This window comes from Eptatretus burgeri, chromosome 13 (assembly GCF_056783735.1).
Source record: "Eptatretus burgeri isolate ZD-2024b chromosome 13, Ebu_testis_v1, whole genome shotgun sequence".
Taxonomy (NCBI): Eukaryota; Metazoa; Chordata; class Myxini; order Myxiniformes; family Myxinidae; genus Eptatretus; species Eptatretus burgeri.
The window spans coordinates 45,864,018-45,891,220 of NC_140973.1; the positions used below are offsets into that span (position 1 = coordinate 45,864,018).

General features: G+C 45.9%; 6 non-coding genes across 6 annotated transcripts; all 6 read right to left on the minus strand.

The window, feature by feature from the left end:
- Nucleotides 1–545: 545 nt before the first annotated feature.
- Nucleotides 546–634, minus strand: TRNAI-UAU (transfer RNA isoleucine (anticodon UAU)). The gene is given in 2 exon segments: nucleotides 546–581; nucleotides 597–634. It is a non-coding gene; the product is annotated as a tRNA-Ile (tRNA).
- Nucleotides 635–3,267: 2,633 nt separating this feature from the next.
- On the minus strand, nucleotides 3,268–3,356 carry TRNAI-UAU (transfer RNA isoleucine (anticodon UAU)). Its single transcript is given in 2 exon segments — nucleotides 3,268–3,303; nucleotides 3,319–3,356. It is a non-coding gene; the product is annotated as a tRNA-Ile (tRNA).
- Nucleotides 3,357–6,445: 3,089 nt separating this feature from the next.
- On the minus strand, nucleotides 6,446–6,534 carry TRNAI-UAU (transfer RNA isoleucine (anticodon UAU)). Its single transcript is given in 2 exon segments — nucleotides 6,446–6,481; nucleotides 6,497–6,534. It is a non-coding gene; the product is annotated as a tRNA-Ile (tRNA).
- A 10,862-nt stretch (nucleotides 6,535–17,396) lies between these two features.
- Nucleotides 17,397–17,485, minus strand: TRNAI-UAU (transfer RNA isoleucine (anticodon UAU)). Its single transcript is given in 2 exon segments — nucleotides 17,397–17,432; nucleotides 17,448–17,485. It is a non-coding gene; the product is annotated as a tRNA-Ile (tRNA).
- Nucleotides 17,486–20,122: 2,637 nt separating this feature from the next.
- Nucleotides 20,123–20,211, minus strand: TRNAI-UAU (transfer RNA isoleucine (anticodon UAU)). Its single transcript is given in 2 exon segments — nucleotides 20,123–20,158; nucleotides 20,174–20,211. It is a non-coding gene; the product is annotated as a tRNA-Ile (tRNA).
- Nucleotides 20,212–23,151: 2,940 nt separating this feature from the next.
- Nucleotides 23,152–23,240, minus strand: TRNAI-UAU (transfer RNA isoleucine (anticodon UAU)). Its single transcript is given in 2 exon segments — nucleotides 23,152–23,187; nucleotides 23,203–23,240. It is a non-coding gene; the product is annotated as a tRNA-Ile (tRNA).
- Between the last annotated feature and the right edge of the window lie 3,963 nt (nucleotides 23,241–27,203).

The window sequence follows — 27,203 nt, forward strand, 5'->3', positions numbered from 1 at the left end:
GAGTTACGTGGCCGTCAGCACGCCGGCGGGCGCGAATCCGTAACAATATATTCTGCTTCTGCCACATAACAGGGCAGATCTCCCTGCTCCTCCACCCTGGTCTCTTCCTGCCTCGACCGTGACACCTCACTGGAACATATATATATATATATATATATATATATATATATATATATATATATATATATATATATATATATATATATATATATATATATATATATATATATATATATATATATATACCAAGCACTCTCTCCATTTTCTTGTTGAAAGTTGCCTAATACTCCGATGCAGACCTCCCTGAGTCCCCTCATTAACTTCACCCATTCAAAGCTTCAAATCACTTTTCAAACCCTCAGGATTTGCCACCACAAAATCCAACAACCCCCCACCACGATATTCATAACAAATAAACTCACGAATCAAAAACTTACAGAAACATGGCAAAATACAACCAATCTGATGAAGTTAAATGTGACGATCTTCTGTTTCGTCGTGTTTCGTGACTTCGAAACCACACACAAGATACCGATAAAAATACCTGCTCCAGGTGAGGCTCGAACTCACAACCTCGGCATCACCCAAGTACTGATTATAAGTACCGCGCGCTGACCGATTGCGCCACTGGAGCTGCAGGTTTGGGAAATCTTGTAAACTTCACACCACAATTAATAACTTTAACAATGGAAATTTAGCTCTGATGAGGAAGGAGGAGGAAACGTTCATGAGGACGTTGGGAGGAAATCCCAAATATAAAGTAAGAAGACACGAGATCAATGATGTGTGAATCATATTGTGATTTATACATTCAATATCATAATTAATTAATAATTAATATTTATGACATATCCCTCATATTGCACAGAATTATTTTTAGTTTATTGTTAATTGTTGATGTTTTAAGTTTTCAATGAACTTTGAAGCCGTCTATCCATGATGACTCTCCACCTGCTTGGTTCATCATATCTCCCAATGGGCAGGGGTAACTCTCCACACTGCATTGCTTGTGATGTTTACCTGTGAGGAGATGATAATTGTGCAGTCATGATATGGGGGAGACAAGGTGTGCACATGTACTCCATCAAGGTCCTCAAGCTCCATGGATTTATCAACAAAGTTCCCCTTGGTATACCACCATTAATTTATAATTGGTCACCGGCTTTGACACCAATAAAAAAAAATATTTCAGACCATCAGCATCAAAAGCTCCATCTCTCCACCAACCTGTTTCAAATGGAGCACCTCCACCATGAGAGCATTTAAATTGCATCAGATGTGGCAATAAATGTGAATTGTTGCTCCCAGCTTGCCGGCTCGAGGATAGAAGGTGCCATTTGTATTTTTGCCTCCTCCATCCAACCCCGTTTGGAATCCCGTCCTCGTCGGTTTAATCAGGTGGTGTACAAAACAGAGGGACATTTCGCCATTGAGGATGTCACTATCGATTATTCGAGAGGTGCTTGTTCATTTGATTTATTGTGCGTTTATTCCCTCCACCAATAAAGGTGGACGGAGGTTATGTTTTCAACCCTGTTTGTATGTCTGTTGGGTATTTGGGGTCTTTTAGGTCTTCAGGGTCTTTTGGATCCTCCGTGATTTTAAGGTATTTGTGGTCCTCGGTGACTTTGGTGTCTTCACGGTCTTTTGGTACTTTTGGGTCTTCAGTGCAATATTAGGTCTTTGGGATCTTTTGTGGCCTCGGTGAGGTTTGGGTCTTTGGGGTCTTTTGGGGCTTTATGGTCTTAAGGGTCTTGGTGAATTGATGTTCAAACATGACATGATTTGAAAGGCATCCTGTCTTCACGGACTGACGGTCAGCTTCACGGCTTCACCACCTCGTCGTGCTTTTCGTTTTTTTGTTTGTAGATTATATCGATCCACCATTACCAAAGTCACATATTAGTTTTTAATTTTTTGTTTGATTCCCTGTTGGTCCGAAAATAATGTCTCCAACACCTTCAGAACTGAAGTCAAACAAATAGGTCTATGGTTCCGAAATGATTCTCTTGGTCCTTTATGAAATATTTATGCAATATAATTATTATTCTTCAATCTACCTAACTGCACCTGTCCTGACTCCAAATGAGCTGTTTCGATGTCGGTTAGAATCCTGCTTATCTGCTCCATCACCTCCCTCACCCTCAATACTCGGATGGATGCATGTTATCTGGTCCTCGAGATTGATCATCCCTCATCTTTCCAAAACTGCTTCTCCACTTCCTTCCCTCCTCCACCTGGATCTCAATGCCCATACTCACCTGCTTAATAGATACTCTCAGCTATTGAAAAATCCCTTGACAAATCCTTCTGTAACGTTTGAAGCAAAATAACGACAGCACTGTATTTCATAAACGGCTGCCATCTCACTCACATCACCAACCAATCTCCCTTTGTAATTCCTCAAAGAGCCCACACTTGCATTACCCATTAATTTACCCCTTCCACACTTTGGGAATGCTGTGATGTCATGTTTCACATTTTTGGCAATTTGTTTTTCACATTCTCTTGTGGGGTACCGAGTTATTCTCTTTTCGACATCTGTTTACCCGACACATCTTCTTCCACTGACATAAGGCAGCTCAGCTGCTGGGAAGCTGTCATTTTGTTGGGACACAACGATGCTGCTGATGCTGGGCACCTTCACCAGTACACTGGTACTCATTTCGGCGACCTCCGAAGGTTGAATGACAGGCTGAGTGAACCCCACCTGGTGTTAATTCAGCAGCCAACAGGGCTCGAACTCAGGACCCGAAGATCCCAAGCCATTCACCCCAACCACGAAGCCAACACGACGCTGAGTCGTACTTTAATCCTCTTATTTTGGCCTTAATGACGACCTTCTGCTTCTTCCGAATTCCACGACGGATCTCCCTGCTCCACCACCCAGGTCTCTGCCTCCACCGTGACACCTCACTGGGGAATATACATGTGAACATATATGTATATCTCGATTATATACCAAGCACTCTCTGCATTTTCTTGTTGAAGGTTCCCCAATTCTCTGATGCAGAACCACCCCCTCCCCCACTTATTAACTTCAACCAATCAAAAGCTTCAAACTACTTTTCAAACCCTCAGTATTTGCCACCACAAAATCCAACAACCGTCCACCACGATATTCAAAACTAATAAACTCGCGAATCAAAAACTTACCGAAACATGACAAAAAGACAATCAATCCGATGAAGAGTGAAATGTGACGATCTTCTGTTTGGTCGTGTTTGGTGACTTCAAAAACACACACAAGATATCGATAAAAATACCTGCTCCAGGTGAGGCTCGAACTCACAACCTCGGCATCACCCAAGTACTGATTATAAGTACCGCGCGCTGACCGATTGCGCCACTGGAGCTGCAGGTTTGGGAAATCTTGTAAACTTCACACCACAATTAATAACTTTAACAATGGAAATTTAACTCTGATGAGGAAGGAGGAGGAAACGTTCATGAGGTCGTTGGGAGGAAATCCCAAATATAAAGCAAGAAGACACAAGATCAATGATGTGTGAATCATATTGTGATTTATACATTCAATAATATTATTAATTAATTATTAATATTAATAACATATCCCTCATATTGGACAGAATTATTTTTATTTTATTTTTAATTGTTGATGTTTTAAGTTTTCAATGAACTTTGAAGCCGTCTCCTGATCCATGATGACTCTCCACCTGCTTGGTTCATCATATCCACCAATGGGCAGGGGTAACTCTCCACACTGCATTGCTTGTGATGTTTACCTGTGAGCAGATAATTGTGCAATCATGATATGAGGGAGACAAGGTGTGCTCATGTTCTCCATAAAGGTCCTCAAGCTCCATGGATTTATTAATAAAGTTCCCCTTGGTATCCCATTTTTAATTTATAATTGGTCACCGGCTTTGACACCAATACAATTTTTTTTATTCCAGACCATCGTCATCAAAAAGCTCCACATATCCACTAAACTACTTCAAATGGAGCACCTCCACCATGAGAGCATTTACATTGCATCAGATGTGGCAATAAATGTGAATTGTTGCTCCCAGCTTGCCGGCTCGAGGACAGAAGGTGCCATTTGTATTTTTGCCTCCTCCATCCCAACCCCGTTTGGAATCCCGTCCTCGTCGGTTTAATCAGGAAATGTACAAAACAGAGGGACATTTCGTGATTGAGGAGATCACGCTATCGATTATTATTATTCGAGAGGTGCTTGTTCATTTGATTTTTCTGCTTCTTGCGTATGGCAGCTTCGCTGAGGGGGAACTATCATTTCTTGGAAGCGTGACTGTGTCACTGATGCAGTGCCCCTCCACCAGTGCACACTGGTACTCATTTCGCCGACCTCGGAAGGATGACAGGCTGAGTCAACTCCCTGGTGTATTCATTCAGCGGCCAACGGGGCTTGAACTCAGGACCTGAGGGTCTCAAGCCACCACCCGAACCACAAACCAACACCAGGCTGGTGTTCATTTGATTAATTGTACGTTTTTCCCTTTACCCTTAAAGGTGGACGGAGTTTAAGTTTTCAACCCTCTTTATATGTCTATTGAGTTTTCAGTCTTTGGGAATATTTGGCGCATTTTGGGTCTTCAGGGTCTTTTGGCTCTTCGGAGTCTTTTGAGTCTATGGGGTCTTTTGGGACTTTTGAGTATTTGGGGAGTTTTGGATCTTTGAGGTCTTCAGGGTCTTTTGCGTCTTCATTGTCTTCTTGGGTCTTCAGTGTCTTTTGGGTCTTTGGAGTCTTTTGGGTCCTCAGGGACTTTTGGGTCTTCAGGGACTTTTGGGTCTTTGGGGTCTTTTGAGTCCTCAGGGACTTTTGGGTCTTCAGGAAATTTGGGGTCTTTGGGGTATTTTAGTTCTTTGGTGACTTTTGGCTCTTTGGGTTATTTTGTTTCTTTAGGGTATTTTTGGGTCTTAAGGATGATTTCGGTCTTCAGAGTCTTTTGGGTCTTCAGGGACTTTTGTGTCTTTGAGGTCTTTTTGGGTCTTTGGGTTATTTTGAGTCGTCAGGGTATTTTTGGGTTTTGTTGTTTTTTGGGTCTTTGGAGTCTTTTGGGTTTTTGGAGGATTTCGGGTCTTTCGGATATTTTCGGAACTTGGTGACTTTTCGGTCATCAGGGTCTTTTGGGTCCTCGGGAACTTTTAGGTCTTCGGTGTCTTTTGGGTCTTCGGGGTCTTTTGTGTCCTCAGTAACTTTGGGGTGTTCAGAGTCTTTTGAGTCTTCGGGGACTTTGGGGTCTTTTCGGTACTTGGGGTCTTCAGGGTCTTTTGGGTTGATGGGGTCTTTTGGGCTTTCGGGGTCTTAAGGGACTTGGTGAATCAACGTTCAAACAGGACTTCATTAATTGACATATGGTCTGCACAGACTGATGGACAGCTTAACTGCCGAACTTCCTCAACGACTCACCGCCTCATCTCCTCACTGTCTCACTCCCTCAACGACTCACCGCCTCATCTCCTCACTGTTTTACTGCCTCAACGACTCACCGCCTCATCTCCTCACTGTCTCACTTCCTCAACGACTCACCGCCTCATCTCCTCACTGTTTTACTTCCTCAATGACTCACCGCCTCATCTCCTCAACGACTCACTGCCTCAACGACTTACCACCTCATCACCTCACCTCCTCACTCTCATCTTCTCAACGACTCACTGCTGAACTTCCTCAACGACACACCCCTCATCACCTCACTGCCTCAACGACTCACCCCCTCATTTCCTCACTGTCTCAACGACTCACCGCCTCATCTCCTCACTGTCTCACCTCCTCATCGCCTCACCACCTCATCGTGCTTTTCGTTGTTATATATATATATATATATATATATATATATATATATATATATATATATATATATATATATATATATATATATATATATATATATATATATATATATATATATATATATATATATATATATATATATATATATATATATATATATATATACACCATAACGAAAGTCACATATTAGTTTATAATTATTTATTTGATTCCCCCATTGGGTCCTCAATGAACACCTGCTTTTCCCACATAACCCGACGGATCTCCCTGCTCCACCACCCAGGTCTCTGCCTCCACCGTGACACCTCACTGGGGAATATACATGTGAACATATATGTATATCTAGATTATATACCAAGCACTCTCTGCATTTGCTTGTTGAAGGTTCCCCAATTCTCTGATGCAGACCCCCCTCCCCCACTTATTAACTTCACCCATTCAAAGCTCCGAATCACTTTTCAAACCCTCAGTATTTGCCACCACAAAATCCCACAACCCCCACCACGATTTTCATAACAAATAAACTCACGAATCAAAAACTTACCGAAACATGACAAAAATACAACCAATCTGATGAAGAACACGAAAGTGAAGACTTCAATTTGACGATCATCTGTTTCGTCGAGTTTGGTGCCCTCTGAACCACACACACGATATCGAAAAAATACTTGCTCCAGGTGAGGCTCGAACTCACAACCTCGGCATCACCCAAGTACTGATTATAAGTACCGCGCGCTGACCGATTGCGCCACTGGAGCTGCAGGTGTGGGAAACTTTGTAAACTTCACACCACAATTAATAACTGTAACAATGGAAATTTTACTGTGATGAGGAAGGAGGAGGAAATGTTAATGAGGACGTTGGGAGGAAATCCCAAATATAAAGCAAGAAGACACGAGATCAATGATGTGTGAATCATATTGTGATTTATACATTCAATATAATTAATTAATGATTAATATTAATAACATATCCCTCATATTGGACAGAATTATTTTTATTTTGTTGTTAATTGTTGATGTTTTAAGTTTTCAACGAACTTTGAAGCCGTCTATCCATGATTACTCTCCACCTGCTTGGTTCCTCATCTCTCCCAATGGGCAGGGGTAACTCTCCACACTGCATTGCTTGTGATGTTTACCTGTGAGGAGATGATAATTGTGCATTCATGATATGGGGAGACAAGGTGTGCACATGTACTCCATCAAGGTCCTCAAGCTCCATGGATTTATCAATAAAGTTCCCCTTGGTATACCACCATTAATTTATAATTGGTCACCGGCTTTGACACCAATACACATTGTTGTTTCAGACCATCGTCATCAAAAAGCTCCATCTATCCAACAAACAGTTTCAAATGGAGCACCTCCACCATGAGAGCATTTAAATTGCATCAGATGTGGCAATCAATGTGAATTGTTGCTCCCAGCTTGCCGGCTCGAGGACAGAAGGTGCCATTTGTATTTTTGCCACCTCCATCCCAACTCCGTTTGGAATCCCGTCCTCGTCGGTTTAATCAGGAAATGCACAAAACAGAGGCACATTTCGCCATTGAGGAGATCACTCTGTCGATTATTCAAGAAGTGCTTGTTCATTTTATTGATTGTGCATTTATTCCCTCCACCACTAAAGGTGGACAGAGGTCAAGTTTTCAAGCCTATTTGTATGTCTGTTGAGTGTTCGGGGTCTTTGTGGTATTTCGGTTATTTTAGGTCTTCAGGATTTTTTGGCTCCTTGTTGACTTTTTGATCTTCACAGTCTTTTGGGACTTTTGAGTATTTGAGGTCTTCAGGGTCTTTTGCATCTTCATTGTCTTTTTGTGTCTTCAGTGTCTTTTGGGTCTTTGGTGTCTTTTGGGTCCTCAGGGACTTTTGCGTCCTCAGGGACTGTGGGGTTTTGGGGTCTTTTGCGTGCTCAGTAACTTTGGGGTCTTCAGAGTCTTTTGGGTCTTTAGGGAGTTTTGGGTCTTTTTGGTCCTTGGGGTCGTCAGGGTCTTTTGGGTCGAGGGGGTCTTCGAGGTCTTTGGGGCTTTAGGGGTCTTAAGGGACCTGGTGAATCAACGTTCAAACAGGACTTCATTCATCGGCATATGGCCTTCACAAACTGATGGACAGCTTCACTGCCGAACCGGCTCAAAGACTCAACGACTCACCTCCTCATCGCCTCATTGCCTCATCGTGCTTTTCGTTGTTTTATATATATATATATATATATATATATATATATATATATATATATATATATATATATATATATATATATATATATATATATATATATATATATATATATATATATACACTCCATAAGGAAAGTCACATATTAGTTTATAATAATTAACCTCCGCCATCGAAGATGGACGGAGGTTACTGTTTTCACCACTGTCTGTTTGTTTGTTTGTTTGTGAACAGTATTACGGAAAAACTCCTGGACGGATTTCGACGAAACTTGGTGGGGGGATTAGGTATGTTCCAAGGATCATGCCATTAGATTTTGGACTTGGTCCAAAAAAAATATTTTTTTTTCAAAAAAATTTCGATTTTATTTGAAAAATATTTGAATTTTTTTTTTTGGGCATTTCTACATGTTTTAAGTGATGTCCAACCCCCCCCAAAAAAAATTTTGTGAGAGAAAAAAACAAATTTTGCAATTTTTTTCTCAAAAAAAATTTCGATTTTATTTGAAAAATATTTGAATTTTTCTTTTTTACATTTCTACATGTTTTAAGTGATTTCCAACCCCCCCCCAAAAAAATTTTGTGAGAGAAAAAAAACAAACAAATTTTGCAATTTTTTATCAAAAAAATTTTCGATTTTATTTGAAAAATATTTGAATTTTTTTTTTTACATTTCTACATGTTTTTAATGATTTCCAACCCCCCCCCCCAAAAAAAAATTGTTGGAGAAAAAAACCCAGAAATTTTGCAATTTTTTTTCCAAAAAAATTTCGATTATTATTTTTTTTTGGCATTTCTGCATGCACGTCGATCTCGTTTAGTTTATTCAATCGTGGTTCAGTCGAGTCTGATCCGTTTTGACCTACAATGAACAGGATATCAGGTTCACTTAAGTGACCCAGCAGTATTGGCGGCGGAGGTTTTGCACTCAACCAAGTGCTCCCCCTCTTGTTATTTATTTGATTTCCCCATTGGGTCCTCAATGAATATTGTTGTGGTTACCAAATTCGCAAACCACCATTCAGGTCCCTTAGGTGAGATATCTCGGTAAGTATATGTGTAGTTAGGCCCAAACCCGTTGTCTAGAGGGAATAAATGTTATTCATGCGTGCTGCGACTCTTCAGGATAGCCGTTTTTCTTTTACTATCTTTATTTTGGACCAACCGCCATTGTTACCACCATCAACAGTCATCACAACATCAACCACCCACCACAACGCCGCTTCACCACAACAGCCACGACCTTGACCGTCAACCCTCGCAACCGTCGCATCGCCACCGTTCTTGCGCCGCTTGTGGGTACCGGTATTGGACTCGTGCAGGGCGCGCGCCGAACAGCGTGTACAAAACCACGGACTTTCCGCTCCAAAAACGGATCAAAAACGACACACGCCCACTTTTGTTCCGTCCAATCGGTGAGCGAGGGGCGATTTGGCCCCGCCTCCAGGGCGTTGGAGGGCGGTCGCTATATGCAAATTCATGGATCAAAATGCATTCACGCCCACTTTTTCTCAGGCCAATGGGGAGCGAGGTGAAAGGTCGAAGGCAGGGGGTCAAAGGCGAAGCCACGGGGCTTATATAAGCGGATGCGTTCGTCAGAAAAGGGGTTGTTGGTCGTCGTCGTCGTCGTGTGCGTTGGAGTCGGAGCGAAGAGGACGGAGCTGTGGAGAGGCGGCGAAGGCAGACGAGGGGGTGCTCGCGTCGTGCCGGGAGCTGCACACCAGGGAGGCCGACGGCGCGACCTGGTCAAGGTGGAGACGCTCGTCGCAGGACTCGAGACAGAGTAAAAATCCTCCTTTCCCCGAGCATCAGCAACCCCCTCCTGTTTCCCCCCGCGCTGAGATAGTGCGACCAAGGGGGCCCCCTTCCCACCCCCTACCAGACACTGTCCGCGCGGCCCGCGGAGCTGGGGCACCATCGCCGCTCCGCGTCTCATCACCAGACGGGTAGGCCCGACCCGGTCTCGGCCTTAGGCCCGCCTCATCCTTGAGGGTGTTCTTTTCTTGGTTTTGGGTATGTGTTGTCGGCGCCGTCTGTGAAGTAGAATTGTATAAGTGTTGCCGTGTGCTCGGTAGTCGGATAGCTCTGCATTGTGTCTTCGCTTTTACATTTGCTTTTTGTGTAAAATTGCATTGTGTTTCTTTTCCTTCTATGTGCTTTTGGTGGAATTGTATATGTGTGCTTTCCGTTCATCGCGAATAAATGTGCTTTATGTTGAACTGTTTCCCGCTTCGCTTCGTCATTTCTCTCATTGAATCCTCATCTTGCTTCACGTAAAGGGTTGGTAGTGGGCTGAATACGCCCGATAATTAATCGAACCGTCGAGGCCGACGATAACACCGCTCGGTTATCCCGATAGTACGGAACAGGTCGCTTAAGTGGCCCGTGTCCGAAGTCGACCTGCGGCGAGGTGCGATCGCCCGGTCTACCCTCCGTGTGGGTACTTAGGTAGGTCGAATTTGGCGAGCAACCCTATCCCACGCGGGGGCCGATTGGCTCGATCGCGGTGAGACCGAAAGGTCCACCCGTGACTGGTTCCCGGCGTTAGTCCGAGAGGGTCACGACTGGATTGTCCGTCCGGTGGGCGACGTGCCGCGATTCGAGTTACGTGGCCGTCAGCACGCCGGCGGGCGCGAATCCGTAACACTGGTGTCAGGTCGTGCGATACAAATCCATCGCCCTCCTCGCGGCACTGGTATCGGAGAACAGGAAAACGGGCTCTCCTGTCTCCGGCTAAATTCACGGGAATCGGTCCAGGGGTGAGAGAAGCGACCCCCGATTCCCTCCAAATTACGAGCGAGCGAAATTAACCCTTCACGAGAAGCAAGATGGCGTCTCAAGGCGAGCGGGAGCCGGGGGTATTAGAAATGGATGTAGAATGTGTAGAATCCATGGTCCAGGATGGAATCCCCGAGCAGGAAATGTTGATTGTGCAGGAACACGGACTCGCCCAACTGAACCCAGAGCCCGAAATGGGTGCGGCAGCGGCCGCGGTGTATGACACCTCCCACCCCCTCTCCACCAAAACCCTTCCCCGACCCCTGCCGAAACGGCTCACCCAAGCGCACCCGACATGGCCCAGCTATTCACCATGCTGGCACAAATGAATGCGGAAATGACAGCGAAGATGAATGCGAACATGAACAAGCAAATGGACGAAGTAAAAACGAAGATGGATGCGAATACACAAAAATTGGATGCGAATACACAACAAATGAACGGAATGGAAACAAACATGAAGGAAGAAATGAAAGAGCTACGGGGTGAGACGCAGAACATGGGCCGATGCCTGCAGGCGGGCATGAAGGCTGTGACCAGGGAGCTGGGAATGGCGACTCCACGTGTGGGAGCAAACGAGCTGGAAGGGGGTGCAACGGCTGACAGGCCCGCGGTGGAGGCGGGTAAAAAAATTCGGGGGCGTGTTGGGCGAGGGTCGTGACAGAAGAATCGACGGTGACCGAAAGGGAAAAATTAAATGGGGAGACCAAAACGTGCGAGACGAGACACGAGGTGACGACAACGGAAATAATAGTGGAGACAAGGGAGGTAAAGGGTGAAGAGTTGGCAGAGACACGGGAGATGGGAACGATAGAGGGAAGACTGCACGATGAAGACGGGGTAAGTGACGCACACACACACAGAGGTAGTGGAGGACCATGAGGTTGAGCTGGCGGACCGTGCAGGGACCCGGTGCGAGCAGCTGGATGGCCTCCTCCAGGAACGAGGGGAGGGAGTATGCCCCCTTGAGGCGAGTCACGACCAGGTGAGTTCGGTCGTGCTTTGCGAGTTCGAGGGGAGGAGTGCTGCGAACGGGTGCTTGGAGAGCTTGGGGGTATAGAGGCCCCGGAGACTCTTGTGGGGACACGAATCCCCAGTGTGGTTGTCCCTGTGTGTGTGGTGCAAGGTGTGAGTGCGTCCTCGTGTGTGGAAGCGACCCCGTGTGTGAGTGGTGTGGTGGCGACTGTACCGGAGTACGTGCTTCCCAGCACCCCGTGTGTGGAAGAGGCCGTGTGTGTGAGTGAGGCACGGAGTGTGGATGAGGCACCGCGGGTGAGTGCCCCCGCGTGTGTAAGTAGTATGGTTTGTGTGAGTAGTGAGGCACGCGTGAGTGAACGGCCGAATGCAAGGGAGACCGTGTGTGTGAGAGAGCGGTATGTGAGGGAGATGTCGGTTGGCATGCGGGAGCACGCAGCCGCGTCTCCCGGTGTGAATGTGATGGAATGGAGTGTGAGCGTCGTAACACGCAGGTGTGCGTGGGTCGAATGGCGACGACGGCGACATGTGAGGAAAGAAAGCAGAGTAGCGGCTGTCGTTGTTTCGGGGACCGTGCCGGGTTCACCCAGCAGTGAGCATGAGGTCCGTGCTGTGCAACGCACGAGACCCCCACGTGCTCGCTTGCGAGAGTGAAGTCCCGGTCCGGAAACGCACGCGGTGGATTTGCCGATCCCGCGGACGGACAAAGTTTAGGCAGGTAAACGGATTTGGACCGGACGGGTTCTCCACGCGATCGTGTGTGTTAAGCTCCAACGGGCAAAGCACATGTGTTCGCGTGGGGAAACCCCCCGAGACGTGGGGCTTGTTTTTTTTATGCGCACGGTGACGCCATGGCTGCACGTGGGGTTGGAATCCGGCAGGAGGGGAATCCCTACCGGATGGTACCGTCCAAGGAGGGACGAGGAACACGTGCAGCTGCATGACGTCACGGGCAGGTGCAAAGTGCGCGAGTTGCCGCGCTGGTGCTGCGCATGAAAAAAAAAAAAAAGCAAGCCTCACTTTCGGGTGCACAGGATTCCTGGGCAAGGGGTGGAAGACCCCCTTACCTAGGGCACAGGATGGAAACTAGTTAGGGGGAAGGGTTAGCTTAGCTCGACCGACTTCATGGGGCAGGGGTAAGTCCTCATGGAGTCCGTGGAATGGATTAGTTAGAGGGATTGTAGTCAGATTTAGGTTGGGAAATGAAATAAATAGATTTATTTGGAGACAGTGACAGACTTGTGAATGTGTAGAGGGGACGTAGCTTAGCTACGTAGTGTTAAATGGAACGTGCTATAGTTTAAGGGACGACGTGGGAGCACGAGTTAGTTAGGGGATGTAGAGAGGAGGATGGCAGAGTTCAGTGGTGTGTGTGTTGAAGAGTTGTTGGTGAGTGGATTGGAAGCATGTGCTTGGTGAGTGAGTGAGGCCAGCGGGTCTGTGTGTATGGAGCGAATGGGGAATGCATGGTGCGATGAGTGATTGGGGGGAGGAGTGACTCCCGCCCAAGGGACCCCGGGGTCAGTGTAGATTGAGTTCGCTGGGTTAGTCAAATTGAAAAATGGAGGTCGTTTTGTTGTTGGTGGGAAAGTAGGCTCGAGACCCATTTGGAGGGGTGCAGGAGCCCTGTTGACGGGCTTGGGAGCGTGGCTGCGGAAGGTGAGTATCGCTGAGTGGGTACCCCGGGCACCAGGCTAGTCGGCCGCGGTAGGCCAAGGGCCCATGGGGGGCCGGGATAGCGTAGTGGGCACGGGTGCGTCTGCTTGGTGCGGAGGCCCGGGGCGCCATTAGCCGCGTGGGCAGTGTTGTGGGCAAGGGTGACCCTCGGAAAGGGGCCTGGGAAGCCAGCCTGCCACGTGTGCGTTTCAGGGGAGGTGCCATGGGGGGCACTCCCTGGTGTTAGGGAGCTGGTAGGCTCGGAGGCAGTGTAGTGCCCGGGGGTGCTATAGCGGGAGATTCGGCAGAGGGTCGTGCCTGCCAAAGGGAGCTACGTGTCCCAGCCAGGAGACCGTGTGAGGGCACGGAGCGAAAATTGGGGGGCGAGGCCCGAAATTGTGAGGACACCAACACAGGCGACGGGAATCTGGGTTTATAGAACCAATAGTTTAAGCGAGAGGCGCTTGTTGAAAGCCCCGGGGTAGTTTAACAGTTAAATGGTTCGGGTAGATTAGGAGATGTACCCCTCCGCACCATCCATCCCCTCGCTGTCGTTGTGGGCCGCTGGACCCACTTTGGTTATAGATCGCCGAACTCTGGGGAGGCCATTCTGAGGCTTGAGTTGGGCCTCGACACAGGACACTAGCTCTCCCTTGTTCCCCTCTGGGAAGGGAACGTAGGGGTTGGGAGTAGGCTAGGTGACAGAATAGGTTAGCCGAACAAAGACGATAAAGGGGGTTAGGGGACGATTTATAGTGGGGAGTTAAAAAAATATATATTAAGTTGGGGCTAAATTGGGGTTTGACAAATTAAGGGAGTGGGTATGTACAGTGACAGGCAAAGGCGATAGGTTGGGAGGGAGACAGGTAGGTAGGTCCGAGCCCGCCTTCCAAGTGGCCAGCACCACCGCACTCCCTCCACCAACCTCCACTGAACGGCAAAGGCTGGCCAACTTCATCGGCTGGCCGTGTTTTGCTTCAAGGCAGAGGCCGGCCAACTTCATCGGCAGCTGTTGTTTTGCTGCAAGGCCTGTGCCATCGGCTGGCCGTGTTTTGCTTCAAGGCCTGTGCCGGTCCACTTCATCTGCCGGCTGGCCGTTTTCTTCAAGGCCTGTGCCGGCCAGTTCATCTGCTGGCTGTGTTTGCCTGCAGCGGCCTTCTTCTGCGGGCTGTGATTGCCTGCTCACCTTTGCCATGCCATGCCCACTGCCCACGTTCACCAGCCCCGTTCAATTTTTGCTTTGCCCCCCCCTGTTCATTTCCATGTGCGCCAGGATCCGCAAGGCAACAGTTTGCAAGCTGCAAGAACTGCCCTGTTGGCAGCTACAACACGGGCCTGCAGTGGCGGCCCGTGCACCGTGTTTGCATTCATCCATCCATTCGTTGTGCTCATTGCGTGTGCCACTTGAGCTGGCACGGAGACTGCGTTGTGCAGCCCATGCACCGTTGTGGTTCACTGCGTTCAGTTCAAAAGGGAAGGCCTTGGACTGCGTGTGAGCAGCCAGCCACGTTCCCTGTCACCTGCATTGTTTGAGCCAGAGACTGCATGCGAGCAGCCTGGCTCCCTGCTAACTGCTTTTCTTTTGCAGAGCACATTGATCCTGGGCCATGGTTTAGTGTAAAATTTGTAAGTTAAGGTTAAGATGTACTGTAAATATGAGTGCGCCCCCGGCATGTCTGTCCTAGCGCCGGCAATTTTATTTAAGTCGTCCGTGTGAGTGAGTTTGTTTAGGTAGTTACGCAGCCCTCAGGTTATTTATTTTGGGGACACGAATACCATGAATGTCGCACTCAGGGATCCGTAGGTAAAATGTACTAGGGGAAAACTACACATGCTGGCACACGAAAATTTGACGACTCAGGACGAGTCTGTAAAAAGGGGAGGGGGTAGTGTTGTAGTTATCAAATTCGCAAACCACCATTCAGGTCCCTTAGGTGAGATATCTCGGTAAGTATATGTGTAGTTAGGCCCAAACCCGTTGTCTCGAGGGAATAAATGTTATTCATGCGTGCTGCGACTCTTCAGGATAGCCGTTTTTCTTTTACTATCTTTATTTTCGACCAACCGCCATTGTTACCACCATCAACAGTCATCATAACATCAACCACCCACCACAACGCCGCTTCACCACAACAGCCACGACCTTGACCGTCAACCCTCGCAACCGTCGCATCGCCACCGTTCTTGCGCCGCTTGTGGGTACCGGTATTGGACTCGTGCAGGGCGCGCGCCGAACAGCGTGTACAAAACCACGGACTTTCCGCTCCAAAAACGGATCAAAAACGACACACGCCCACTTTTGTTCCGTCCAATCGGTGAGCGAGGGGCGATTTGGCCCCGCCTCCAGGGCGTTGGAGGGCGGTCGCTATATGCAAATTCATGGATCAAAATGCATTCACGCCCACTTTTTCTCGGGCCAATGGGGAGCGAGGTGAAAGGTCGAAGGCAGGGGGTCAAAGGCGAAGCCACGGGGCTTATATAAGCGGCTGCGTTCGTCAGAAAAGGGGTTGTTGGTCGTCGTCGTCGTCGTGTGCGTTGGAGTCGGAGCGAAGAGGACGGAGTTGTGGAGAGGCGGCGAAGGCAGACGAGGGGGTGCTCGCGTCGTGCCGGGAGCTGCACACCAGGGAGGCCGACGGCGCGACCTGGTCGAGGTGGAGACGCTCGTCGCGGGACTCGAGGCAGAGTAAAAATCCTCCTTTCCCCGAGCATCAGCAACCCCCTCCTGTTTCCCCCCGCGCTGAGATAGTGCGACCAAGGGGGCCCCCTTCCCACCCCCTACCAGACACTGTCCGCGAGGCCCGCGGAGTTGAGGCACCATCGCCACTCCGCGTCTCATCACCAGACGGGTAGGCCCGACCCGGTCTCGGCCTCAGGCCCGCCTCATCCTTGAGGGTGTTCTTTTTCTTGGTTTTAGGTATGTGTTGTCGGCGCCGTCTGTGAAGTAGAATTGTATAAGTGTTGCCGTGTGCTCGGTAGTCGGATAGCTCTGCATTGTGTCTTCGCTTTTACATTTGCTTTTTGTGTAAAATTGCATTGTGTTTCTTTTCCTTCTATGTGCTTTTGGTGGAATTGTAGATGTGTGCTTTCCGTTCATCGCGAATAAATGTGCTTTATGTTGAACTGTTTCCCGCTTTGCTTCGTCATTTCTCTCATTGAATCCTCATCTTGCTTCACGTAAAGGGTTGGTAGTGGGCTGAATACGCCCGATAATTAATCGAACCGTCGAGGCCGACGATAACACCGCTCGGTTATCCCGATAGTACGGAACGGGTCGCTTAAGTGGCCCGTGTCCGAAGTCGACCTGCGGCGAGGTGCGATCGCCCGGTCTACCCTCCGTGTGGGTACTTAGGTAGGTCGAATTTGGCGAGCAACCCTATCCCACGCGGGGGCCGATTGGCTCGATCGCGGTGAGACCGAAAGGTCCACCCGTGACTGGTTCCCGGCGTTAGTCCGAGAGGGTCACGACTGGATTGTCCGTCCGGTGGGCGACGTGCCGCGATTCGAGTTACGTGGCCGTCAGCACGCCGGCGGGCGCGAATCCGTAACAATATATTCTGCTTCTGCCACATAACAGGGCAGATCTCCCTGCTCCTCCACCCTGGTCTCTTCCTGCCTCGACCGTGACACCTCACTGGAACATATATATATATATATATATATATATATATATATATATATATATATATATATATATATATATATATATATATATATATATATATATATATATATATACCAAGCACTCTCTCCATTTTCTTGTTGAAAGTTGCCTAATACTCCGATGCAGACCTCCCTGAGTCCCCTCATTAACTTCACCCATTCAAAGCTTCAAATCACTTTTCAAACCCTCAGGATTTGCCACCACAAAATCCAACAACCCCCCACCACGATATTCATAACAAATAAACTCACGAATCAAAAACTTACAGAAACATGGCAAAATACAACCAATCTGATGAAGTTAAATGTGACGATCTTCTGTTTCGTCGTGTTTCGTGACTTCGAAACCACACACAAGATACCGATAAAAATACCTGCTCCAGGTGAGGCTCGAACTCACAACCTCGGCATCACCCAAGTACTGATTATAAGTACCGCACGCTGACCGATTGCGCCACTGGAGCTGCAGGTTTGGGAAATCTTGTAAACTTCACACCACAATTAATAACTTTAACAATGGAAATTTCGCTCTGATGAGGAAGGAGGAGGAAACGTTCATGAGGACGTTGGGAGGAAATCCCAAATATAAAGTAAGAAGACACGAGATCAATGATGTGTGAATCATATTGTGATTTATACAATCAATATCATAATTAATTAATAATTAATATTTATGACATATCCCTCATATTGCACAGAATTATTTTTAGTTTATTGTTAATTGTTGATGTTTTAAGTTTTCAATGAACTTTGAAGCCGTCTATCCATGATGACTCTCCACCTGCTTGGTTCATCATATCTCCCAATGGGCAGGGGTAACTCTCCACACTGCATTGCTTGTGATGTTTACCTGTGAGGAGATGATAATTGTGCAGTCATGATATGGGGGAGACAAGGTGTGCACATGTACTCCATCAAGGTCCTCAAGCTCCATGGATTTATCAACAAAGTTCCCCTTGGTATACCACCATTAATTTCTAATTGGTCACCGGCTTTGACACCAATAAAAAAAAATATTTCAGACCATCAGCATCAAAAAGCTCCATCTCTCCACCAACCTGTTTCAAATGGAGCACCTCCACCATGAGAGCATTTAAATTGCATCAGATGTGGCAATAAATGTGAATTGTTGCTCCCAGCTTGCCGGCTCGAGGATAGAAGGTGCCATTTGTATTTTTGCCTCCTCCATCCAACCCCGTTTGGAATCCCGTCCTCGTCGGTTTAATCAGGTGGTGTACAAAACAGAGGGACATTTCGCCATTGAGGATGTCACTATCGATTATTCGAGAGGTGCTTGTTCATTTGATTTATTGTGCGTTTATTCCCTCCACCAATAAAGGTGGACGGAGGTTATGTTTTCAACCCTGTTTGTATGTCTGTTGGGTATTTGGGGTCTTTTAGGTCTTCAGGGTCTTTTGGATCCTCCGTGATTTTAAGGTATTTGTGGTCCTCGGTGACTTTGGTGTCTTCACGGTCTTTTGGTACTTTTGGGTCTTCAGTGCAATATTAGGTCTTTGGGATCTTTTGTGGCCTCGGTGAGGTTTGGGTCTTTGGGGTCTTTTGGGGCTTTATGGTCTTAAGGGTCTTGGTGAATTGATGTTCAAACATGACATGATTTGAAAGGCATCCTGTCTTCACGGACTGACGGTCAGCTTCACGGCTTCACCACCTCGTCGTGCTTTTCGTTTTTTTGTTTGTAGATTATATCGATCCACCATTACCAAAGTCACATATTAGTTTTTAATTTTTTGTTTGATTCCCTGTTGGTCCGAAAATAATGTCTCCAACACCTTCAGAACTGAAGTCAAACAAATAGGTCTATGGTTCCCAAATGATTCTCTTGGTCCTTTATGAAATATTTATGCAATATAATTATTATTCTTCAATCTACCTAACTGCACCTGTCCTGACTCCAAATGAGCTGTTTCGATGTCGGTTAGAATCCTGCTTATCTGCTCCATCACCTCCCTCACCCTCAATACTCGGATGGATGCATGTTATCTGGTCCTCGAGATTGATCATCCCTCATCTTTCCAAAACTGCTTCTCCACTTCCTTCCCTCCTCCACCTGGATCTCAATGCCCATACTCACCTGCTTAATAGATACTCTCAGCTATTGAAAAATCCCTTGACAAATCCTTCTGTAACGTTTGAAGCAAAATAACGACAGCACTGTATTTCATAAACGGCTGCCATCTCACTCACATCACCAACCAATCTCCCTTTGTAATTCCTCAAAGAGCCCACACTTGCATTACCCATTAATTTACCCCTTCCACACTTTGGGAATGCTGTGATGTCATGTTTCACATTTTTGGCAATTTGTTTTTCACATTCTCTTGTGGGGTACCGAGTTATTCTCTTTTCGACATCTGTTTACCCGACACATCTTCTTCCACTGACATAAGGCAGCTCAGCTGCTGGGAAGCTGTCATTTTGTTGGGACACAACGATGCTGCTGATGCTGGGCACCTTCACCAGTACACTGGTACTCATTTCGGCGACCTCCGAAGGTTGAATGACAGGCTGAGTGAACCCCACCTGGTGTTAATTCAGCAGCCAACAGGGCTCGAACTCAGGACCCGAAGATCCCAAGCCATTCACCCCAACCACGAAGCCAACACGACGCTGAGTCGTACTTTAATCCTCTTATTTTGGCCTTAATGACGACCTTCTGCTTCTTCCGAATTCCACGACGGATCTCCCTGCTCCACCACCCAGGTCTCTGCCTCCACCGTGACACCTCACTGGGGAATATACATGTGAACATATATGTATAAATATATATATTATATACCAAGCACTCTCTGCATTTGCTTGTTGAAAGTTCCCCAATTCTCTGATGCAGAACCACCCCTTCCCCACTTATTAACTTCAACCAATCAAAAGTTTCAAACTACTTTTCAAACCCTCAGTATTTGCCACCACAAAATCCAACAACCGTCCACCACGATATTCAAAACAAATAAACTCGCGAATCAAAAACTTACCGAAACATGACAAAAAGACAACCAATCCGATGAAGAGTGAAATGTGACGATCTTCTGTTTGGTCGTGTTTGGTGACTTCCAAACCACACACAAGATACCGAAAAAAATACCTGCTCCAGGTGAGGTTCGAACTCACAACCTCGGCATCACCCAAGTACTGATTATAAGTACCGCGCGCTGACCGATTGCGCCACTGGAGCTGCAGGTTTGGGAAATCTTGTAAACTTCACACCACAATTAATAACTTTAACAATGGAAATTTAACTCTGATGAGGAAGGAGGAGGCAACGTTAATGAGGACGTTGGGAGGAAATCCCAAATATCAAGCAAGAAGACACAAGATCAATGATGTGTGAATCATATTGTGATTTATACATTCAATAATATCATTAATTAATTATTTATATTAATAACATATCCCTCATATTGGACAGAATTATTTTTATTTTATTTTTAATTGTTGATGTTTTAAGTTTTCAACGAACTTTGAAGCCGTCTTTCCATGATGACTCTCCACCTGCTTGGTTCATCACATCTACCAATGGGCAGGGGTAACTCTCCACACTGCATTGCTTGTGATGTTTACCTGTGAGCAGATAATTGTGCAATCATGATATGGGGGAGACAAGGTTTGCACACGCACTCCATCAAGGTCCTCAAGCTCCATGGATTTATTAATAAAGTTCCCCTTGGTATACCACCATTAATTTATAATTGGTCACCGGCTTTGACACCAATACAAATTTTTTATTCCAGACCATCGTCATCAAAAAGCTCCACATATCCACTAAACTACTTCAAATGGAGCACCTCCACCATTAGAGCATTTACATTGCATCAGATGTGGCAATAAATGTGAATTGTTGCTCCCAGCTTGCCGGCTCGAGGACAGAAGGCGCCATTTGTATTTTTGCGGCCTCCATCCCAACCCCGTTTGGAATCCCGTCCTCGTCGGTTTAATTAGGAAATGCACAAAACAGAGGGACATTTCGTGATTGAGGAGATCATGCTATCGATTATTATTATTCGAGAGGTGCTTGTTCATTTGATTTTTCTTCTTCTTGCGTATGGCAGCTTCGCTGAGGGGGAACTATCATTTCTTGGAAGCGTGACTGTGTCACTGATGCAGTGCCCCTCCACCAGTGCACACTGGTACTCATTTCGCCGACCTCGGAAGGATGACAGGTTGAGTCAACTCCCTGGTATATTCATTCAGCGGCCAACGGGGCTTGAACTCAGGACCCGAGGGTCCCAAGCCGCCACCCGAACCACAAACCAACACCAGGCTGGTGTTCATTTGATTGGTTGTACGTTTTTCCCTTCACCCTTAAAGGTGGACGGAGTTTAAGTTTTCAACCCTCTTTATATGTCTGTTGAGTTTTCAGTCGATGGGGATATTTGGCGTATTTTGGGTCTTCAGGGTCTTTTGGCTCTTCGGAGTCTTTTGAGTCTATGGGGTCTTTTGGGACTATTGAATATTTGGGGAGTTTTGGATCTTTGAGGTCTTCAGGGTATTTTATGTCTTCATTGTCTTTTTGGGTCTTCAGTGTCTTTTGAGTCTTTGGGGTCTTTTGGGTCCTCAGGGACTTTTGGGTCTTCAGGAACTTTTGGGTCTTTTGATTCCTCAGGGACCTTTGGGTCTTCAGGAACTTTGGGGTCTTTGGGGTATTTTAGTTTTTTGGTGACTTTTGGGTCTTTGGGTTATTTTGTGTCTTTCGGGTATTTTTGGGTCTTCAGGGTGATTTCGGTCTTCAGAGTCTTTTCGGTATTCAGGGACTTTTGTGTCTTTGAGGTCTTTTGGGTCTTTGGGTTATTTTGAGTCGTCAGGGTATTTTGGGGTTTTTGTTGTTTTTTGGGTCTTTCAAGTCTTTTGGGTCTTTGGAGGATTTCGGGTCTTTCTGATATTTTCGGAACTTGGTGACTTTTCGGTCATCTGGATCTTTTGGGTCCTCGGGGACTTTTAGGCCTTCGGGGTCTTTTGAGTCTTCGGGGTCTTTTGTGTCCTCAGTAACTTTGGGGTGTTCAGAGTCTTTTGAGTCTTTGGGGTCTTCAGGGTCTTTTGGGCTTTCGGGGTTTTAAGGGACTTGGTGAATCAACGTTTAAACAGGACTTCATTAATCAACATATGGTCTTCACAAACTGATGGACAGCTTCACTGCCTAACTTCCTCAATGACTCACCGCCTCATCTCCTCACTGTCTCACTGCCCCAACGACTCACCGCCTCATCTCCTCAACGACTCACTGCCTCAACGACTCACCGCCTCATCACCTCACCCCCTCACTGTCTCATCTTCTCAACGACTCACTGCCTAACTTCCTCAACGACTCAGCCCCTCATCACCTCACTGCCTCAACGACTCACCGCCTCATCTCCTCACTGTCTCACTGCCTCAATCACTCACCACCTCATATCCTCACTGTCACCTCCTCAATGACTCACCTCCTCATCGCCTCACTACCTCATCGTGCTTTTCGTTGTTATATATATATATATATATATATATATATATATATATATATATATATATATATATATATATATATATATATATATATATATATATATATACACCATAACGAAAGTCACATATTAGTTTATAATTATTTATTTGATTCCCCCATTGGGTCCTCAATGAACACCTTCTGCTTCTCCCACATGACCCGACGGATCTCCCTGCTCCTCCACCCTGGTCTCTTCCTGCCTCGACCGTGACACCTCACTGGAACATATATATATATATATATATATATATATATATATATATATATATATATATATATATATATATATATATATATATATATATATATATATATATATATATATATATATACCAAGCACTCTCTCCATTTTCTTGTTGAAAGTTGCCGAATACTCAGATGAAAACCCCCCTGAGTCCCCTCATTAACTTTACTCCATTCAAAGCTCCAAATCACTTTTCAAACCCTCAGGATTTGCCACCACAAAATCCAACAACCCCCCACCACGACATTCATAACAAATAAACTCGCGAATCAAAAACTTACCGAAACATGACAAAAAGACAATCACTCCGATGAAGAGTGAAATGTGACGATCTTCTGTTTGGTCGTGTTTGGTGACTTCTAAACCACACACACGATACCGATAAAAATACCTGCTCCAGGTGAGGCTCGAACTCACAACCTCGGCATCACCCAAGTACTGATTATAAGTACCGCGCGCTGACCGATTGCGCCACTGGAGCTGCAGGTTTGGGAAATCTTGTAAACTTCACACCACAATTAATAACTTTAACAATGGAAATTTAACTCTGATGAGGAAGGAGGAGGAAATGTAAATGAGGACGTTGGGAGGAAATCCCAAATATAAAGTAAGAAGACACGAGATCAATGATGTGTGAATCATATTGTGATTTATACATTCAATATCATAATTAATTAATTGTTAATATTAATAACATATCCCTCATATTGGACAGAATTATTTTTATTTTGTTGTTCATTGTTGATGTTTTAAGTTTTCAATGAACTTTGAAGCCGTCTATCCATGATGACTCTCCACCTGCTTGGTTCATCATATCTACCAATGGGCAAGGGTAACTCTCCACACTGCATTGCTTGTGACGTTTACCTGTGAGCACATAATTGTGCAATCATGATATGGGGGAGACAAGGTGTGCACATGTACTCCATCAAGGTCCTCAAGCTCCATGGATTTATCAATGAAGTTCCCCTTGGTATCCCATTACTAATTTATAGTCCGTTTGCCACTCGTGTATGTTCTGTACTCAACCTTGTTGTAATGAGAAGTGTGTTGTTACCTTCACATTCTGCGAAAGGTTGTTTTGGTCGCTGTGTATTTATTTATTTGTGAATATGTGTGTTTGTTTGTTATTCGCATAACTCAGAAAGTATTAAACCGAATTGCATGAAATTTGGTGGGATGATTCGTGATTATCCAAGGACGATTTGATTAGATTTTGGGAGCGATCGGGTCAAAGGTCAAGGTCAAGGTCATGAAAAGGTCAAAAACACTCTTTTGAGAATAACTTCCTTCATAATACAGCTATCGACATGCAACCACCGCCATGTTGTTCCATGACGAGATACCTTTCGGATATGTGGTGTCGGATTTGACGTAACGTCATCGGAAGTGCGTCTAAATGACGTCACAAGATGACGTAAATTTTCAATTTTCGATCTCATCAGTTTTGATCATACCATTTTGTAGGACTTACCTTAAGGACGTCACACACCAAATTTGACTTCGATCGGACTGACCGTTATGACGTCATTGACGTTTGAACATGACGTTTTTCAATTGTTGCTAAAATGTCCTGATATTTTACATTCAAATATCTATATAATTTATAAAGCAAAGTCTCCCAAATCCAGGCATTAGGATCAGTACCAAAATATCTGTTTATTGATGTACAGGTTTTGCCAATTAACTCTGTAGTCAAGGTCAAGGTCACACTCAAGGTCAAAATATACTTGTAGGCATAGCTTCAGATCTAATGGAGCTATTGACATGAAACCAACGTTAAAACGTTCAGTGAACTACGAGCTTTCAGAATGGTAGTCCCTGATTGGACGTGACGTCCCCGGAAGTGCGTCAAAACAACGTCATAACATGACGTATTTTTCAACTTTTTAATTTTTCAGTGTTTATCATTCCATTTTGTTGGACTGCCTTCAAGGAGGTTACACACCAAATTTGACGTCAATCGGACTGACGGTTGTGACGTCATGGACGTTTTAAAATGACGTTTTTCAAATGTGCCCGGAAAAAAAGTTGCGGCGGCGAAGGTATGCGCTCTACCGAGTGCCCGTTCTAGTTTTTGGATGGTTTCGTACTCACATGGGTCTATAGAGAAAATTTGACTTGGTCGCCGAAGCGGCAACCTTGGGGAACTCCGCTAATTTGCATAAATCCAAGATGGCCACCGCGGACGGGGAGGGGGGGGTGGGGGGGGGGTGGAAAATAACTTTTCAACCAATTAACTTGCGATCACGTGTGATACATTTTTTCCGTATAATTTTGAACTGAGGAATCGATTTCTGAGGTCAATTTTGTGATTTGGGTTCAAATTCAGGGTCAAAGGTCAAGCTCAAGGTCATTTTCGACCAAAAATGAAATAATATAACAATGAAATTTTCAGAGCGATGGTGGTCAAGCGTTTATTCATTAACGGCAATCACTCCCATTCATCATCAGAGCCGAATACAAGATCAAGATGTTCAGTTTCCTCGTCATCTTCCACATCTGATTCTCCTTCCTCTTCCATTTCATCTTGGTCTTGAACGGGTTGAAGCAGGCGTCACGACAAACACAAGCGCAGTACACAGTGCATGATATCTTTCCATGGTGACAGCTACAACGTTCAGTGCCGCACGCCTTCACCGCCGCCTTACAACCGCACCGCACTACATCCATGAGATCTTGGGGTCCTGGGGGCTGATCGGAGGTTGCTGGTACTGGGGTGCCATCTTTTATTTTCCACCCATACTTCGTGATGTCAAGTTCAGGTGGAGCCTGCTGGTCAGCAGATTTTGCAAGTATGGTCTGCATCCCTGGCTTAGCGCGGCCATACTCCAGCATACCTGTGGGATGAGGTTGCTGGAATTCATGTGAGAGGACATGGGTAGTGCGTCGACCATTGGGTGTGAATACCTGGAGATCGAAGTTGTCAAACCACGCAAAGATGATGCCGACGGTTCTACACAACCCCATGAACTGGTGGAGAACCTGTGCCTTGTCACCTCGTAGACGAGCGACCGATTTTCGGAATCTCAGGACCTCATCGTACAAGGTCGTGAAGCCATGCTCATGAAGGAGTTTGAGAAGTTCAGAACTGCCGTGCTGGTGCAACAGTTTGACGGCCAGTCCTCATGTTGTCTGATTTCTGGTTCCTGTAACATGACTCTGAATTGACTGGCTCAGGCTCAGAGATTTCTTGGTCACTTTACCACCGGAGACCAGGTCCGAAACCAATTTCAACAAACTTGGGCTGGTCGCCTTGATTGTGTTGGCCTGTGTAAACTTTGATAGGTCGTAATTGGCACTGTTGTCCTTGACCGACCGTGCCTCATGCTTGATCTGCCTCACCACGGAAGCAATGCTCCTCTCATCCGTATCATCTACCTTAACTATCTTGAGACTTTTAGCAACGGACTCACAGAAACCAACAATGGTAGCACAGCCATCTACCCGAACAACGATAACATCCTTACTCATGCAGTCAGTCAACTTGTAAAACATGTCACGTCGAGCGAGCTTGCCACCTCGATCCGAGTACAGGGAATGCAGTTCAACACTATTCCCTATTCTGGACCTGTCTCGGTTCATGTACTCAATGACTTCCTTCAGAGCATTTTCATCTGCACTACCAGTTGGCAAATCAGCATATGTGGGGACTTTCGTGAAATTGTTATAGCAGCGGACGTGGTACTTGCACTCAGCAGAAGGTAGATCAGAAACAAAAGCAAGGTGCAACTTGACCCTTCTAGTGATATCATTACACTGCTCAGCAACATCAAGGAGCATATCTTTCATAGTAGGGAGTGGGTTACGTTCTTTGGTCATATACTCACAAACGCGGTCCCATCTTTCTGGGTGTCTATAATCAATGGGTAAACATTCCTCGCTACAGAACATACAATCACGTTTGTACTCAAACACACCTTTGTCAGCTACCTTTGTATGAGGCCTTGTAGTTGTCCTTACACCCTCATCTTCAGCCTTTCTTTTTTGTGACTTTCTCCCCCTCTCAATTTTCTCTTTTGATGTATAAGTACAGTAGCCACCTTTGTGGCAGGCTATGCTTGCCGCATCTCCACCAACATCAATAATGTTCTGTAGCTTAGCCTGCAGGTCCCCATCTCCACGGGATTTGGCGCACGAGGTGAGCTTCTTGATCCCGATCTCAGTGAATTTCGTTTCTTCTCCGTGACACTCTGGGAGAAGACACCTTGAGTCAGCCATCATACGTTTCTCTGAAAAGAAGAAGAGGTGAGATTAGAATCAATGGGATCGTTCATCAACTATCGAGTAGGGGTGATCTGCTGTTGATGCAATTGTCAAAAAATTTTAAACCCCTCAATAGTCCAAAAATGACATTGAACTTGACCTTTGACCCTTAATTTGACCCCCGAACCACACAACTGACCTCAGAAATCGATTCCTCACCTCGAAATTATACGGCAAA